The sequence below is a fragment of the Danio rerio genome, chromosome 7 (assembly GCF_052040795.2).
Source record: "Danio rerio strain M-AB ecotype USA chromosome 7, GRCz13ab, whole genome shotgun sequence".
Lineage (NCBI taxonomy): Eukaryota > Metazoa > Chordata > Actinopteri > Cypriniformes > Danionidae > Danio > Danio rerio.
Window position 1 is genome coordinate 80580001 of NC_141027.1, and position 13367 is coordinate 80593367.

At 36.9% G+C, this 13367-nt stretch overlaps 1 long non-coding RNA gene across 1 annotated transcript in view; it reads left to right on the forward strand.

Moving 5' to 3' along the window:
• The window catches only part of LOC147836251 (uncharacterized), a 29509-nt gene extending 17548 nt beyond the window's left edge, over nt 1–11961 (forward strand). Inside the window, exons 2-3 of the long non-coding RNA XR_015496651.1 lie at nt 8103–8234; nt 11549–11961. This is a non-coding gene — a long non-coding RNA (uncharacterized LOC147836251). The remainder of the gene's footprint in view (nt 1–8102; nt 8235–11548) is intronic.
• The last annotated feature ends 1406 nt before the right edge of the window (nt 11962–13367 follow it).

Sequence of the window (13367 nt, forward strand, 5' to 3'; positions counted from 1 at the left end):
AATTTGCTGCAGAACAGGCGGGACAGATGCTGTCGTCTTTACAAATAACAGCGTCCAAACTGCAGAAACTCCAGACACGGAGGATCAAAAACACCCACAGAGAGACGCCATTAAACACACTCCACTGTCAGCACTGCGCTCGCAGCATTCTACACACATTCACGTCTTCAACTCTCTCGTAAACATTACGAAGATATTATTACTCATTTATCTGGTCGTTGCCATGAGGACATACATTATATTATACTAGATATTTTGCAAGATGGACGGACGGATGGACAGATAGATAGATAGATAGATAGATAGATAGATAGATAGATAGATAGATAGATAGATAGATAGATGGATGGATGGATGGATGGATGGATGGATGGATGGATGGATGGATGGATGGATAGATAGATTGATAGATAAATTTATGGACGGATAGACAGATGGATGGATAGATGGACGGATGGATGGATAGATAGATGGATAGACTGATTGATAGATACATTTACAGATGGATGGACAGACGGATGGATAGATGGATAGACTGATGAAAAGATAGATGGATAGTCCGATGGACAGATGGACAAAGAGAGATAGATAGATGGATGGATGGATGGATAGACGTACGTAGGTAGGTAGTTATACAAACACGAACTAACACACACACATTCTCTCTCATGCGCACACAAACACACACACGTGTACACAAATGCGCATATACACGTACACACACATTCTGTGTCTCTTCCTCTTGGGCGCACACACACATTTACTTTCTCTCTCACACACAAATTCTCTCTCACATAAGCACATGCATACACACACACACACACACACACAGACACACACACAGACCACACATCTTCTCTCTCTTTCATGCACACACATTTCTTTCTCTTCCTTTCTTTCACACACATTAACACACACATACATACAAACTTACTTATGTATATATGTATATGTATGTGTGTGTATATATATATATATATATATATATATATATATATATATATATATATGTATATATGTGTGTATATACACACACACACACACACGTGCAAACACAGCTTGTTTGTTCAATGTTGAGCGGTGTGTGTTGACAGGTCTTCAGGTGTTCTCATACACTGAACGTCTAATAACCAATTATTCCCTGCACACACACACCTGTGACCTGCGTGGGTTTGACATCTGACACACACACACACACACTTTCCATCAATCTCCAGTGTTCACAAACTTCCTACGTCCGCTGCACCAGTCCTCATGCTCCGTTTTGCGTGTTCGTTCAGCTCATCACAGGTGAAAATCTCTTGGCATTGAATGTCGAAAAAATGTCTTTTAAAAACATTTAGAAAAAAAGTGCAAGTGGTTACGTCTTCCTAACAACTGAGCATCATTTAACATTCGTAGGACCCAATTAGACATAATGAGCATGGGTGTACGTGCTCCTGTTTATTGATAATTATCAAACTAGCTGTACAGTGATATAATTACTGGAAGCATTGATTGTCCAGTGTGGTGTGTGCATTGTGTTTGTTGAGCAGCAGTGTTTCTCTGGGTTTGACAGCAGGGTGTAAAACCTCAATTTCCACAGAAATACCTGCTGATAGCAAGGCTGCAATTTATATAATATACTGTTTCCTTACACATACACTTGGTCTTACTATTCCACCCACACACACACACACACACACACACACACACATACTGACAAAGTGCGATGTTAGCATTTTTACCAGCAAATTTGATTTCCCCTTTTTGAACCGGGCCACTAAATTGCATTTCACAAACCGTCATGAAATGTTGTCGCGGTTGAAACGGCTGGCGATTCATGTTGCTGTAATTGAATACTGTATATGAAAAGTACAATTTCAGCAGTGCCTGTTTGGACACGCGTCTGCATTGGACATGTTCAGACGGCTGCTTTTTTTTTCTTCTCCCCCTCGTAATTCCTGAATCTCTCCAATAATAGTTTCACAGGAGAGAATAATGAAACGCCGGCCTGATCTGCCTGAGCTGCAGGTCAATGCAAACCTATTCCAGATTTCTGCTTACAAACTCAAAACAGGACTCTATTGAAGAGTGCTTCAGTGTAACTTCAGGTAAACACGGTAAACAGAAACTGAATTCTTTACTAATTAATTAAAGAAAGAAAGGTGATTCATTGTAATGAATAATTAGACATGAGCCATTGGATTATTAAGAAAATATAGTGTGTATTGATTTCTTATTCAGTGACCAAGAGTGAAACATTCTGAACGAATCACTTGAATATGTGAATTGTCAACTGTTGACTCACTCCAAATAGATGATTTGAATCAATGAGTTGTTGATCTGAGACTCATTCTAAATGAATCACTCGAATCAGAGAGTTGGTGACTGGAGATTTACCTTGAATCACTTGAATAAGTGAGTTGTTGACTAGAGATTCTCTCCAAATGAATCGCTTGTATGAGTGAGATGTTGTCTAAAGCTCACTCTGAATGAATCACTTGAATCTGCGAGTTGTTGAATGGAGACTCACTTCAAATGAATCACTTTGAGTCAGTGAGTTGTCAACTGGTCACTCACTCCGAATGGATCAATGAGTTGTTGATTTGAGACTCATTCTAAATGAATCACTCGAATCAGTGAGTTGGTGACTGGAGATTTACTCTGAATGAATCACTTGAATCAGTGAAATGACAACTTAAAACCCACTCCGAATTAATCAATTGAATCAATGAGTTGCTTATTGGAGACTCACTCTGAATGGATCACTTGAATCAATGAGTTGTTGATTGGAAATGTACTCTAAGTGAATCACTTGAATTGGTGAGTAGTTGACAGGAGATTCACTCTAAATGAATCACTTGCATGAGTGAGATGTTTACTAAAGACTTGCTCTGAATAGATCACTTGAATAACTGGATTGTTGACTGAAGACTTACTCTCATTGAATCACTTCAATAGGTGAGTTGTCAACTGAAGACTCACTCTGGATTAATTATTTGAATCAATGAGTTGTTTACTGGATACTTATCAAAATTGTTTGAATTGGTGAGTTCATGACCATTTGATTCAGTCAATGTATAACTGGAGAATCACTATGAACAGATCATTTGAATCAGTGAGTTGCTTCCCAGAGATTTACTTTGAATGAATCACTTTAAACAGTGAGTTGTTGACTGGAGATTAACTCTAAATGAATCACTTGAATCAGTGAGTAGTTGACTGAAGATTCACTCAAAATGAATCACTTGCTTGAGTGAAATGTTGACTAAAGACTGCCACTGAATGAATCACTTGGATCAGTGAGTTGTAGACTGGTGATCCACTCTAATTAAATCACATGAATCAGTGAGATGCTGACTAAAGATTCACTGTGAACTGATCGTTTGAATCAGTCAGTGGATAAACTAACTCACTGTGAACAAACTGTTTGAATCAACAAGTTGTTTACTGAAGACTCACTCTGTACAGATAATTTGAATCATTGAGTTGTTTACTAGTGATTCACGCTGAATGGATCATTTGAATCAGCGAGTTGTTTACTAGAGATTCACTTTGAATGGATCATTTGAATCAGCGAGTTGTTTACCAGAGATTCACTCTGAATGGATCATTTAAATCAGTGACTGCTTTACTAGAGATTCACTCTGAATGGATCATTTGAATCACATAGTTGTTTACTTGGGACTCACTTTGAATGGATCATTTCAGTCAGTGAGTCATTGACTGGAGACTCACTCTGATTGGTTAATTTGAATCAGTGAGTTGTTTACTAAAGATTCACCCTGAATGGATCTTTTGAATCAATGTGCTATTGACTGACGACTTCAAATACTGAATAAAAATATTTAGTTACTGTCCACCTATGCCAGGGGTGTCCGAACTCGGTCCTGGAGGCCCGAGTCCTGGTCCTGGTCAACACAGCTGCAAGGATGTTTCTAGAAAGCCCAGTAAGAGCTTGATCATTGCTAGTCCAGGTTTGTCAGATTGGGATTGGAACTAAACTTTGCAGGACACCGGCCCGCCAGGACCGAGTTTGGACATTACTGACCCATGCCAATGGATATATCCCCTTCATAACTGAACCAGTGTTTAACAGAGGATCTGCCCCTGAACGGCTGCAGCTCCAGCTATTTCAGATGAAAAACTGATCTGATTTAATGAAATGACCTGAAGATGTGCAGCTTACTCACCGGTTAGCGATGATTAATTAACCCCCCCCCCCCCCCCCCCCACACACACACTTATGTAGATTTCTGAAAATGTACTGTAGAGTGACTTTGAATGAATTATTTCCCCAAGGTAAGTTTTAATTCTCTCCTGTGGATAAATAATCTTTCTCTTCATAGCACGGCTCTGAATGTATGAGCATAAGATGAAATAAAGGAAGAGTTCATTTGTGTTCTCTCGATATATGCGCACGTGTTCAGATGTGGATGTGATCGCTTAACCTCCGCTCGCTGGCCATTATTTTAATGGACTTTTAAAAGGTTTATTCTCACTTGACAACCACTCTCATCTCTAAATGTTAATTATTCAATATCATTAATGTTTTAACAAATCCTGCAGGACAGCGGTAATAGAGCTCGGAGAGACGGGGAGATTCCATAACTGAATGTCTATTAAATATTACACATATCATTTTTCATTTTCCATTAAGGTCTGGAGGAGAAAACCGTCTGTGGATTAATTGGTCATTTCAGTAATAATATTGTGGGCCGTTTATTGCTGATGTACTTTATCTTAACTGTTTAACTGTTTAGCTGAAAAAAAATGAGAATCAAACTACAGAATAACTATATAAGCAACAGATCAATGAATTCCTGTAATAAAGTATTAGTGACACCCCACTATAACCCTATATCATCCGTCAATACTGTGCGCAGACAAAATTTGATGTGCTAAATAATTAGTTAACAATTTAAGAACACTATATAGTCTTATTATTATATGATACAGATAGTTTTCGCGGGTTTAATTTGCATTACTTTCATTGAGTTACTGGGGACTCACAAATGTGGAATCACTCTGAATGGATGAATTGAATCACTGATTCTGATCAGACACTGATTCTGATCAGACTTTCAATGTAAATTTGGAATCAGTGAGTTTGTAATTGCAGATTCACTCTGAATAAATCAGTTGACTGTTTACTGGTGACTCCCTTTAAATGGATCATTTGAATCACTGAGTTGTAAAAAACAGAGACTCACTCTAAGGAATCACTTGAATCGGTGAGATCACAAATGTGGAGAATGATTCTGAACGATTCTTTTGAATCAGTAAGTTGATTACTAGAGACTTATTTTGAATGGATTATTTGAATCATTGAGTTGTTAGGTGCAATCGGATGACTCTTCAGTTAACAACTTAGTCATTCAAATGATTCGTTTAAGGTGAATCTGCAATTAACAACTTGTTAGGTGCTTTCAGCTCTACCCCCACCTGCGCTCGGCTAATCTTGTTGATCACCGGCTGCAGCCATGGTTCAAGTCGAAAGCACCGAATAAGTTGTTAATTGCAGATTCACTTTGAATGAATAATTTGAATCACTTTGAGTTGTTAACTGAAGAGTCATTCTAAAGGAATCACTCGAATCAGTAAGTTGTTGACTGGAGAGTCGCTTTGAATGCATCTTTTGAGTCAGTGAGATCACAAATGTAGACTCACTCTAAATGGATCATTTGAATCAATGAGTTGTTGACTGAAGACTTGCTCTAAATGGAACATTTGAATCAGTGAGTTGTTTACTGGAGACTCACTTTGAATAGCTTAATTGAATTAATAGGTTGTTGACTGGAGACTTACTCATCATGAATCATTTGACTTAACGAGTTGTTGACTTGAGACTCACTCTGAATGGATCATTTGAGTCAGTGAGTTGTTGACTGGATACTCACTTTGAATTTTATCTTTTGAATCAGTGAGTAGTTGACTGGATACTTACTTTGAAATAATCTCTTGAATCAGTGAGTTGTTTGATAAATAAAACGTTTGAATCAATCGATAAGTTGTTTTCTGGAGACTCATTTTAAAAGGATCATTTGAATCAATTAGTGAGTTGTTTACTGGAGACTCACTTTGAATAGCTAATTTAATTAATAAGTTGTTGACTAGAGACTTACTAATAATGAATCATTTGACTCAAACGAGTTGTTGACTTGAGACTCTCTCTAAATGGAACATTTGAATCAGTGAGTTGTTTACTGGAGACTCACTTTGAATTGATCTTTTGAATCAGTAAGTTGTTAATTACAGATTCACTCTGAACAAATAATTTGAAAAAGATAGTTGTTTACTACAGACTCGCTTTGAAAGGACCATTTGAATCATTGAGTAGTTGACTGGAGCTTCACTTAGAAAAAAATCACTTGAATCAGTGAGTTAACTCGACTGACTTTGAACAGATCATTTGAAGAAATCCCTGAGTTGCTTACTAGAGACTCACTTTAAATGCAGCATTTGAATCAGTGAGTCGTTGACTGGAGAATCATTTGAATCATTCAGCGAGTCATTTATCTGAGACTTAATTTGATTGGATTGTTGGAATCAGTGAGTTGCTGACTGGAGATTCACTGAAATTGGATCATTTGAAGCAATAAGTAGTTTACAGGAGATTCATTCTGAACAAACCAGCTGAATCAGTGAGTTTTTAATCGAATACTCACTTCGAATGAATCATTTGAATCAGCGAGCTGCTAAATATTTGCATTAATTTTCATATTCAGTGTATTTTTCTTATATTCCACAACCGCCTCCAATAAAACACAGCACGTTCTTTTAAAAGTGCTAAATCCTGCTTGATCTGTTGTTGTTTTTTTTCATCTGCTGATAAATGTCATTTGTTCTCAGAAGCCTTAAACGACAATGTATCGTACTGCTGACATTTAACAGAGTAATCATGTCATTAAATGTAGATAGATGGCTTGATTATGCCACAGAGAAACATTAAGATGCTGTTCTTGCGGTATGTGTTCATTTTAGACCAATTTTACAATTATTTAAAATGTTTTTGACCCTGAATCTATGACCGAACAGAGCGAAACGTGTAATAACTCTCTCTGTCAGTCTCAATCTCTCTCTCCCAATGTGTGCAGCTCCTTCAGTCAATGTGAATGTGTGTGTTTCCAACCATAATGAGACTTATTTATGCGGGAATAAAGAAAATATATGAGGCGGTATATTATCCATCAGCCCTCCTTAAATAAGGACAGACAATTCTTTATGTTGGACTACGAATACAATCCCCGTCATAACATAAGATCCCAGTTTTCATAATGTTAGACTGTACAACAATCAAGATCTATACAAAATTGAGAAACTTGAGTTGATCATTTGAATCAATTAGTTGTTGACTGAAGACTCACTCTGAACGAATCACTTGAATTAAACCGTTATTGAACGAAGACTCACACTGAACGAATCATTTGAATCATTCAGTTGTTGACTGAAGGCTCACTCCGACCGAATAACTCTGTACAATTAATTTGAATCAGTTGTTGACTCAAAACACTAAACAGATCATTTGAATCACTCAGTTCTGACTGAATTTGCATGGTCAGTTACTAAACTGATGTGATCAAATCGGTCCATTTCTTGTCCAGAATAATGCATGATGTTAGACTGTACAACAATCAAGATCCATACAAAATTGAAAAACTTGACTTGATCATTTGAATCTTTCAGTTGTTAAATGAAGACTCACTCTGAACGAATCACTTGAATCATTAATTTGTAGTCTAATGACTCACTCTGAATTAATCATTTAAATTACTTTGAGTATTGACTGAAGATTCACTCTTAATGAATCCCTTGAATTACTCAGTTGTTGAATGAAGACTCGCTCTGAATGAATCACTTGAATCACTGTTAATTACTGAAGACTCACTCTAAACAGACCATCTGAATCACTCTGTTATTGATTTAAGACTCATTCTGAACAAATCATTTGAATCACTCAGTTGTTGACTGTAGACTCTAAACAGATCCTTTGAATCACTCGGTTCTGACTGAATTTGCATAAGCAGTTCAAGAACTGATGTGATCGAATCGGTCCATTTCTTGTCCAGAATGGTACAGTATGAGGCAGACTTTAGACTGTGTGAATCCTCTGTCTGCAGCTCTGACCTGTTATTACATCTGGAAGGGATGATGTCAACATGTGTACGGGGGTGTGAAGAGCCGGAGCTGATGAACTGCTGAGGGAAATGTCACTTCTGTGCTGGATCAAACCGGCTGCGCTGCTCGCAGAGGTAATGGAACTGTCATCTTTTCTCTGGCCGATAACCATCTGCTTTATATTCTCTCTCTCTCTCTCTCTCTCTCTCTCTCTCTCTCTCTCTCTGACTGATATCTGTCCTGTTCTCACTCAAGGTTATTACACACACACTTCATTATCACTGTCGTTTGATAAGGCAAGCATCACTCCATCGATTAGTGATTTGACAACTTCAACCGCACTGGAAGTTTAGCACTGACATCCTAGCAACCATACTACACCCAGCAAATGAGCCTGCTGTTTGCTCAGCCTACTTATTTAAAATCAGCTGAAATAACACAATTGTTTTGTGTGTGTGTGTGTGTGTGTGTGTGTGTGTGTGCGCGCGAGCGGGTGCAACTTAATTGTTTTATGTTTGATCCACTTAAATTCATAAACTACTGCTCGCTCACTACTTATTTAAAATGAGTTTAATCAACAGAATTCTTAAGTTGTTTTTGGGACAACCTAATTGCTTTGTTGAATCCACTTAAATTTGTAAAAAATATTTAAGTTAATCGATTTGTGAGTATGTTTATATAATATTAATAATAATAATAATAATAATAATAATAATAATAATAATAATAAAAGTAATAATAAAAATAATAATGATAGTAACAATAATAATAACAATAATAACAGTAGTGATAATAATAACAACAATAATAATAATAATAATAATAATAATAATAATAATAATAATAATAATAATAAACAATAATAATGGTAATAATAATAATAATAAAAATAATAATGATGATGATAATAATAATAATAATAATAATAATAAAACAATAATAATAGAAATAATAATAATAATAAAAGTAATAATAATAATAATAATAATAATAATAATAATAAAAGTAATAATAATAATAATAATAACAATAATAATAATAATAATAATAATAATATTAATAGTAAAATAATAATGATAGTAATAATAATATTAATAACAAATAATAGTAATAATAATAATAATAGTAGTAATAGTAGTAATAACAATAAAAACAGTGGTAATAATAATAATAATAATAATAATAATAATAATAAAAGTAATGATAATAACAATAATAATAGTAATAATAAAAATAATAATTTATATTTATTTAGCACTTTTCTAGACACTCAAAGTACTTTACACAAAGGGGGGAATCTCCTCATCCACCACCAGTGTGCAGCATCCACCTGGATGACGTGACGGCAGCCATATTGCGCCAGACTGCACACCACACACCAGCTGATTGGTGGAGAGGAGACAGAGTGATGAAGCTGATTATGATATGGAGATGATTAGGAGGCGATGATGAACAGAGGCCAGTGAGCAGATTTGGCCAGGATGCCAGGGTGAAACCCCTACACTTTTTCCAAGGACATCCTGGAATTATTAACGCCCACAGAGAGTCAGGACCTCTGTTTAACGGCTCATCTAAAGACGGCGCTCACTGAGCAGTATAGAGTCCCCATCAATATACTGGGGCGTTAGAACTCGCACAGACCCCAGGTTGAGCGCCCCCTGCTGGCCTAACTAACACCAATAATCAGATTTTAACACCACTCAGACAAGAGTCTACCATGTAAACTGCCATTTTTGTTTACCTTAATCTGACTAAAGTCATAATTGAACTAAACAGAAATGGAATTAGGACATGTGCTCTGTCCACTTCTGATGTTGTAAATTCAACTCTACAGTTTAACAAAGTGACTTTCACTGACATTTTAATCGTTTGAAATAATATAAATAAATAATATCTAGAGAAATAAGTCTGTATTCCATGTGTATGGTGGGGGGTGGGTAGGCGGTTGTACCTGGGGGCCCAACCCCCCCTACTACTCAGCTCGCGTGCCCCCCCTCCTGTGAGCGGTTGTGACGCCTCGGCGGAGCGAGACCTGCTTGTAGGAAGGCGATGCGGAGCTGTGGGGCGGGGCTCTCTTCTGCCGACGCCTTTCTCTCTCTCCTCCGGCACTTTCAGGCCCTACCCCCACACAAATCACCCGAGGCAGGTGGCGCAGTGGGCAGCACGTTCACCTCACAGCAAGAAGGTCGCTGGGTCGCTGGTTCGATCTTCAGCTCAGTTGGCGTTTCTGTGTGGAGTTTGCATGTTCTCCCTGCGTTCACGTGGACAAGGTGTCTGTAGCGTAATATACAACACCAACTCACACAATACAGCACTGCACACGATCACACTTGACAATAAGTCACTTTTTATAAACTTTTTAAGGTTAAAAATCACTGACATAAGACCAAGATCCTATAATGCAACTCAAAAGCAGAAATAAACAAGGGGAAAATAAAAAAATGAATCACAAAATAGAGAAAACTGCTCATTTCTGGACATTTTTACAGTGCAGAGTTAAATTTTCAACATCAAAAGAGACCTCAACCTAAAATGAGCTCCAGTTAAAGCCTATTGAGCTTTAAAAACACTTTTAAACTGCATTTAAAGCTTCAGTCTTGACAGGGAAACAGTTCAACATCCCTTTTCTGCAAGTCCAGCAGGCAGTATCGTCAGGGAAATGCGTGGTGTTTTCCTCTGTCAGGACACCTTCCAGTGGAAAACAACATCTTCATTTCAGATCCAATGTCTTGACATCCACACTGAAGCCCTGGATGCTGTTCTCCTGTTATGTCTCATCACGCACTGCAAGTTTCTTCCCTGTATGTTATGTCTTTTGTGATGTTTCTGGATGATGTGTGTGTATATAGTGCTGAGCATAAGCGAGTTCAGCCCTTACTGATCTCTTTTACATTAGTTCCTGTAGGATGCTTTACAGCAGCAGTTCCCTGACTTTTTGCTGTGTCTTTCTAATATTTGACACCTGTCCAGCAGCCCTTTCTCAGATTATACTCCACATTTTTAACTACAAGAGCTAAATGCACTTATTTTCTGTTTGCATGGTTAGAATAAAAATAATAAAATGCATGAATTTAATGGACAAACTTTTAATAAGTAGACAGATTTCACACTGTCATTAAATACAGACAAGTTAATCTGGGATGTTGTTCATCGCTAGAGCTTCTTGGTGGATGCTGCAGTGTAACCGATGGTGCGCATCCCGAATGAAAGCTAATGCTCCTTCCTTGAAAAAAACAAACAAACAAACAAACAAACTCGCAAGCATGTCTTGTAAGTGGTTGTGTCTTATTTTTAGGTGCTGGACCATATTTGAGGGCTTAAGACTGATATTAGCTAAAACCTCACCACAGATTTGGATTAGGGGTGCATCTCCAATCCGTGTAAACCTGAAACCAATGGAACTGTCGCTATGTTTGCGTTTCTTACTTGACGTTTTCTTCCTCTCTAGGCCTAATTCTCTTCCTCAGTACATCTCTGGTGGATTTTTTTGTTCCCGCCTGCGCATCTTCACCTCGTTCGAGTCCAAATATCCAGGGTCGCTGCACATCTCCATAGTAGAGGCTGACGTTGGTTCATCCCTGCTCTCACTCGACTTCTTTAAAGTGCCAGTTTTTAACCAGGTGTCCATTTTGCTGAATATAGTATAAGCGGGGGAAAAAATGACGACTGTACTATTGCCTGATGTGAAAGGGCGGGGCTAATGTGACGCAGACGTGAAACTGCAAGTATGCCAGGTTGTAAATTACAATTTGTAATGTGATTTTTTTTTTTTTTTCCTCTCTCAGTGAATTTCTCTTAAAAATGTGACCGGTTACCCAAAATAAATGCATAAAAATTAATAAAAGAAAACATTTTCCGCCATTACAACCATTTTCTCGTGCACCCCTGGTGGTCAGACTGCGCACCCCAGTTTGGGAACCGCTGCTTCACAGTAATATATTTGTGCATATGTTCAGATTATTCGGTACCAAAGACAAAACTGATGAACTAATCTAACAAAAGACTGAAGATCACTGTCCAAAATGAGTACAGCTGAATTATAAGTTGGGGGAAAATATTAAACACAATTTTAATAAACAGGAAAAATCTAGAGAAACACAAAAATACATTTTGCTGGAATTTGGTAGTTTGTAGTTTTATTTTGTCTAATTTGAATTTAAATGTATTACTTGTCTATTGCTGAAGATATTGCATGACCAAACACTTATTTTAATGGATATAATACTGTTTAATACTCTCTATATTCACAGAAAAAGTGAATGCAAATAATTATTTTAGAAAGGGAGTGTGCTCATTCATGATAAACAATATGTGTGTACAGTTGAAGTCAGAATTATTAGGCGTCCTGTTTATTTTTTTCCTCAATCTCTGTTTAACAGAGAGCAGATTTCTCCATCACATTTCTAATCATAACAGTGTTAATAACTCATCTCTAATAACTGATTTATTTTCTCTTTGCCATGATGACAGTAAATAATATTAGACTGGATATTCTTCAAGACACTTCTATACAGCTTACAGTGACATGTAAAGGCTTCACTAGGGTAATTAGTTTAACTAGGCAAGTTAGGGTAATTAGGCAAGTCATTGTATAACGATGGTTTGTTCTGGAGACTATCAAGAAAAAAAATTGCAGAAGAGCAAATATTATCAGACATACTGTGAACATTTCCTGAATCTGTTCAACATTATTTGGGAAATATAAAAAAAAAAATATATATATATAAATATATTTATATTTATATTTTATATAAATATAAAAAAAATATATTTATATATATATATATATTCAGTAGGGGGGCTAATAATTCTGACTTTAACTGTATATGGATATGTGATGATTATTCATGCATATTCAGTGTAAATTATTATTATTTAGCTACTAAAATGTATGTCTAAAGTCTAACTGGGATGATTTCCTCGTACATTTCTTCCTTCTCTCTCTCTCTCTCTCTCACACACTCTCTCTCTCATAATGGGATTTATAGTTAGCATGGAGCTCATTTCTTGGTTATCAGCGCAGTTAAGAAAAGTTTCTCAGGTCAAACCAACTGCATGAACAGGTGAAAAGGTGCGCGCCTGTGTCTGTCCTGACAACCCCACAATTCCCTCATTCTTCTTCTTCTTATTTTTTTCAATAGTTATCATCCATTCACCGTTATTCCTCTTCCTCCTGTTTTCCTGTGTGAAATAAACAGCAGATAAGTGTATACTGCGGCCGGTTAGCCAGAGCTGGAGGAAACAATCCCACATGAGAAGCGGACAGA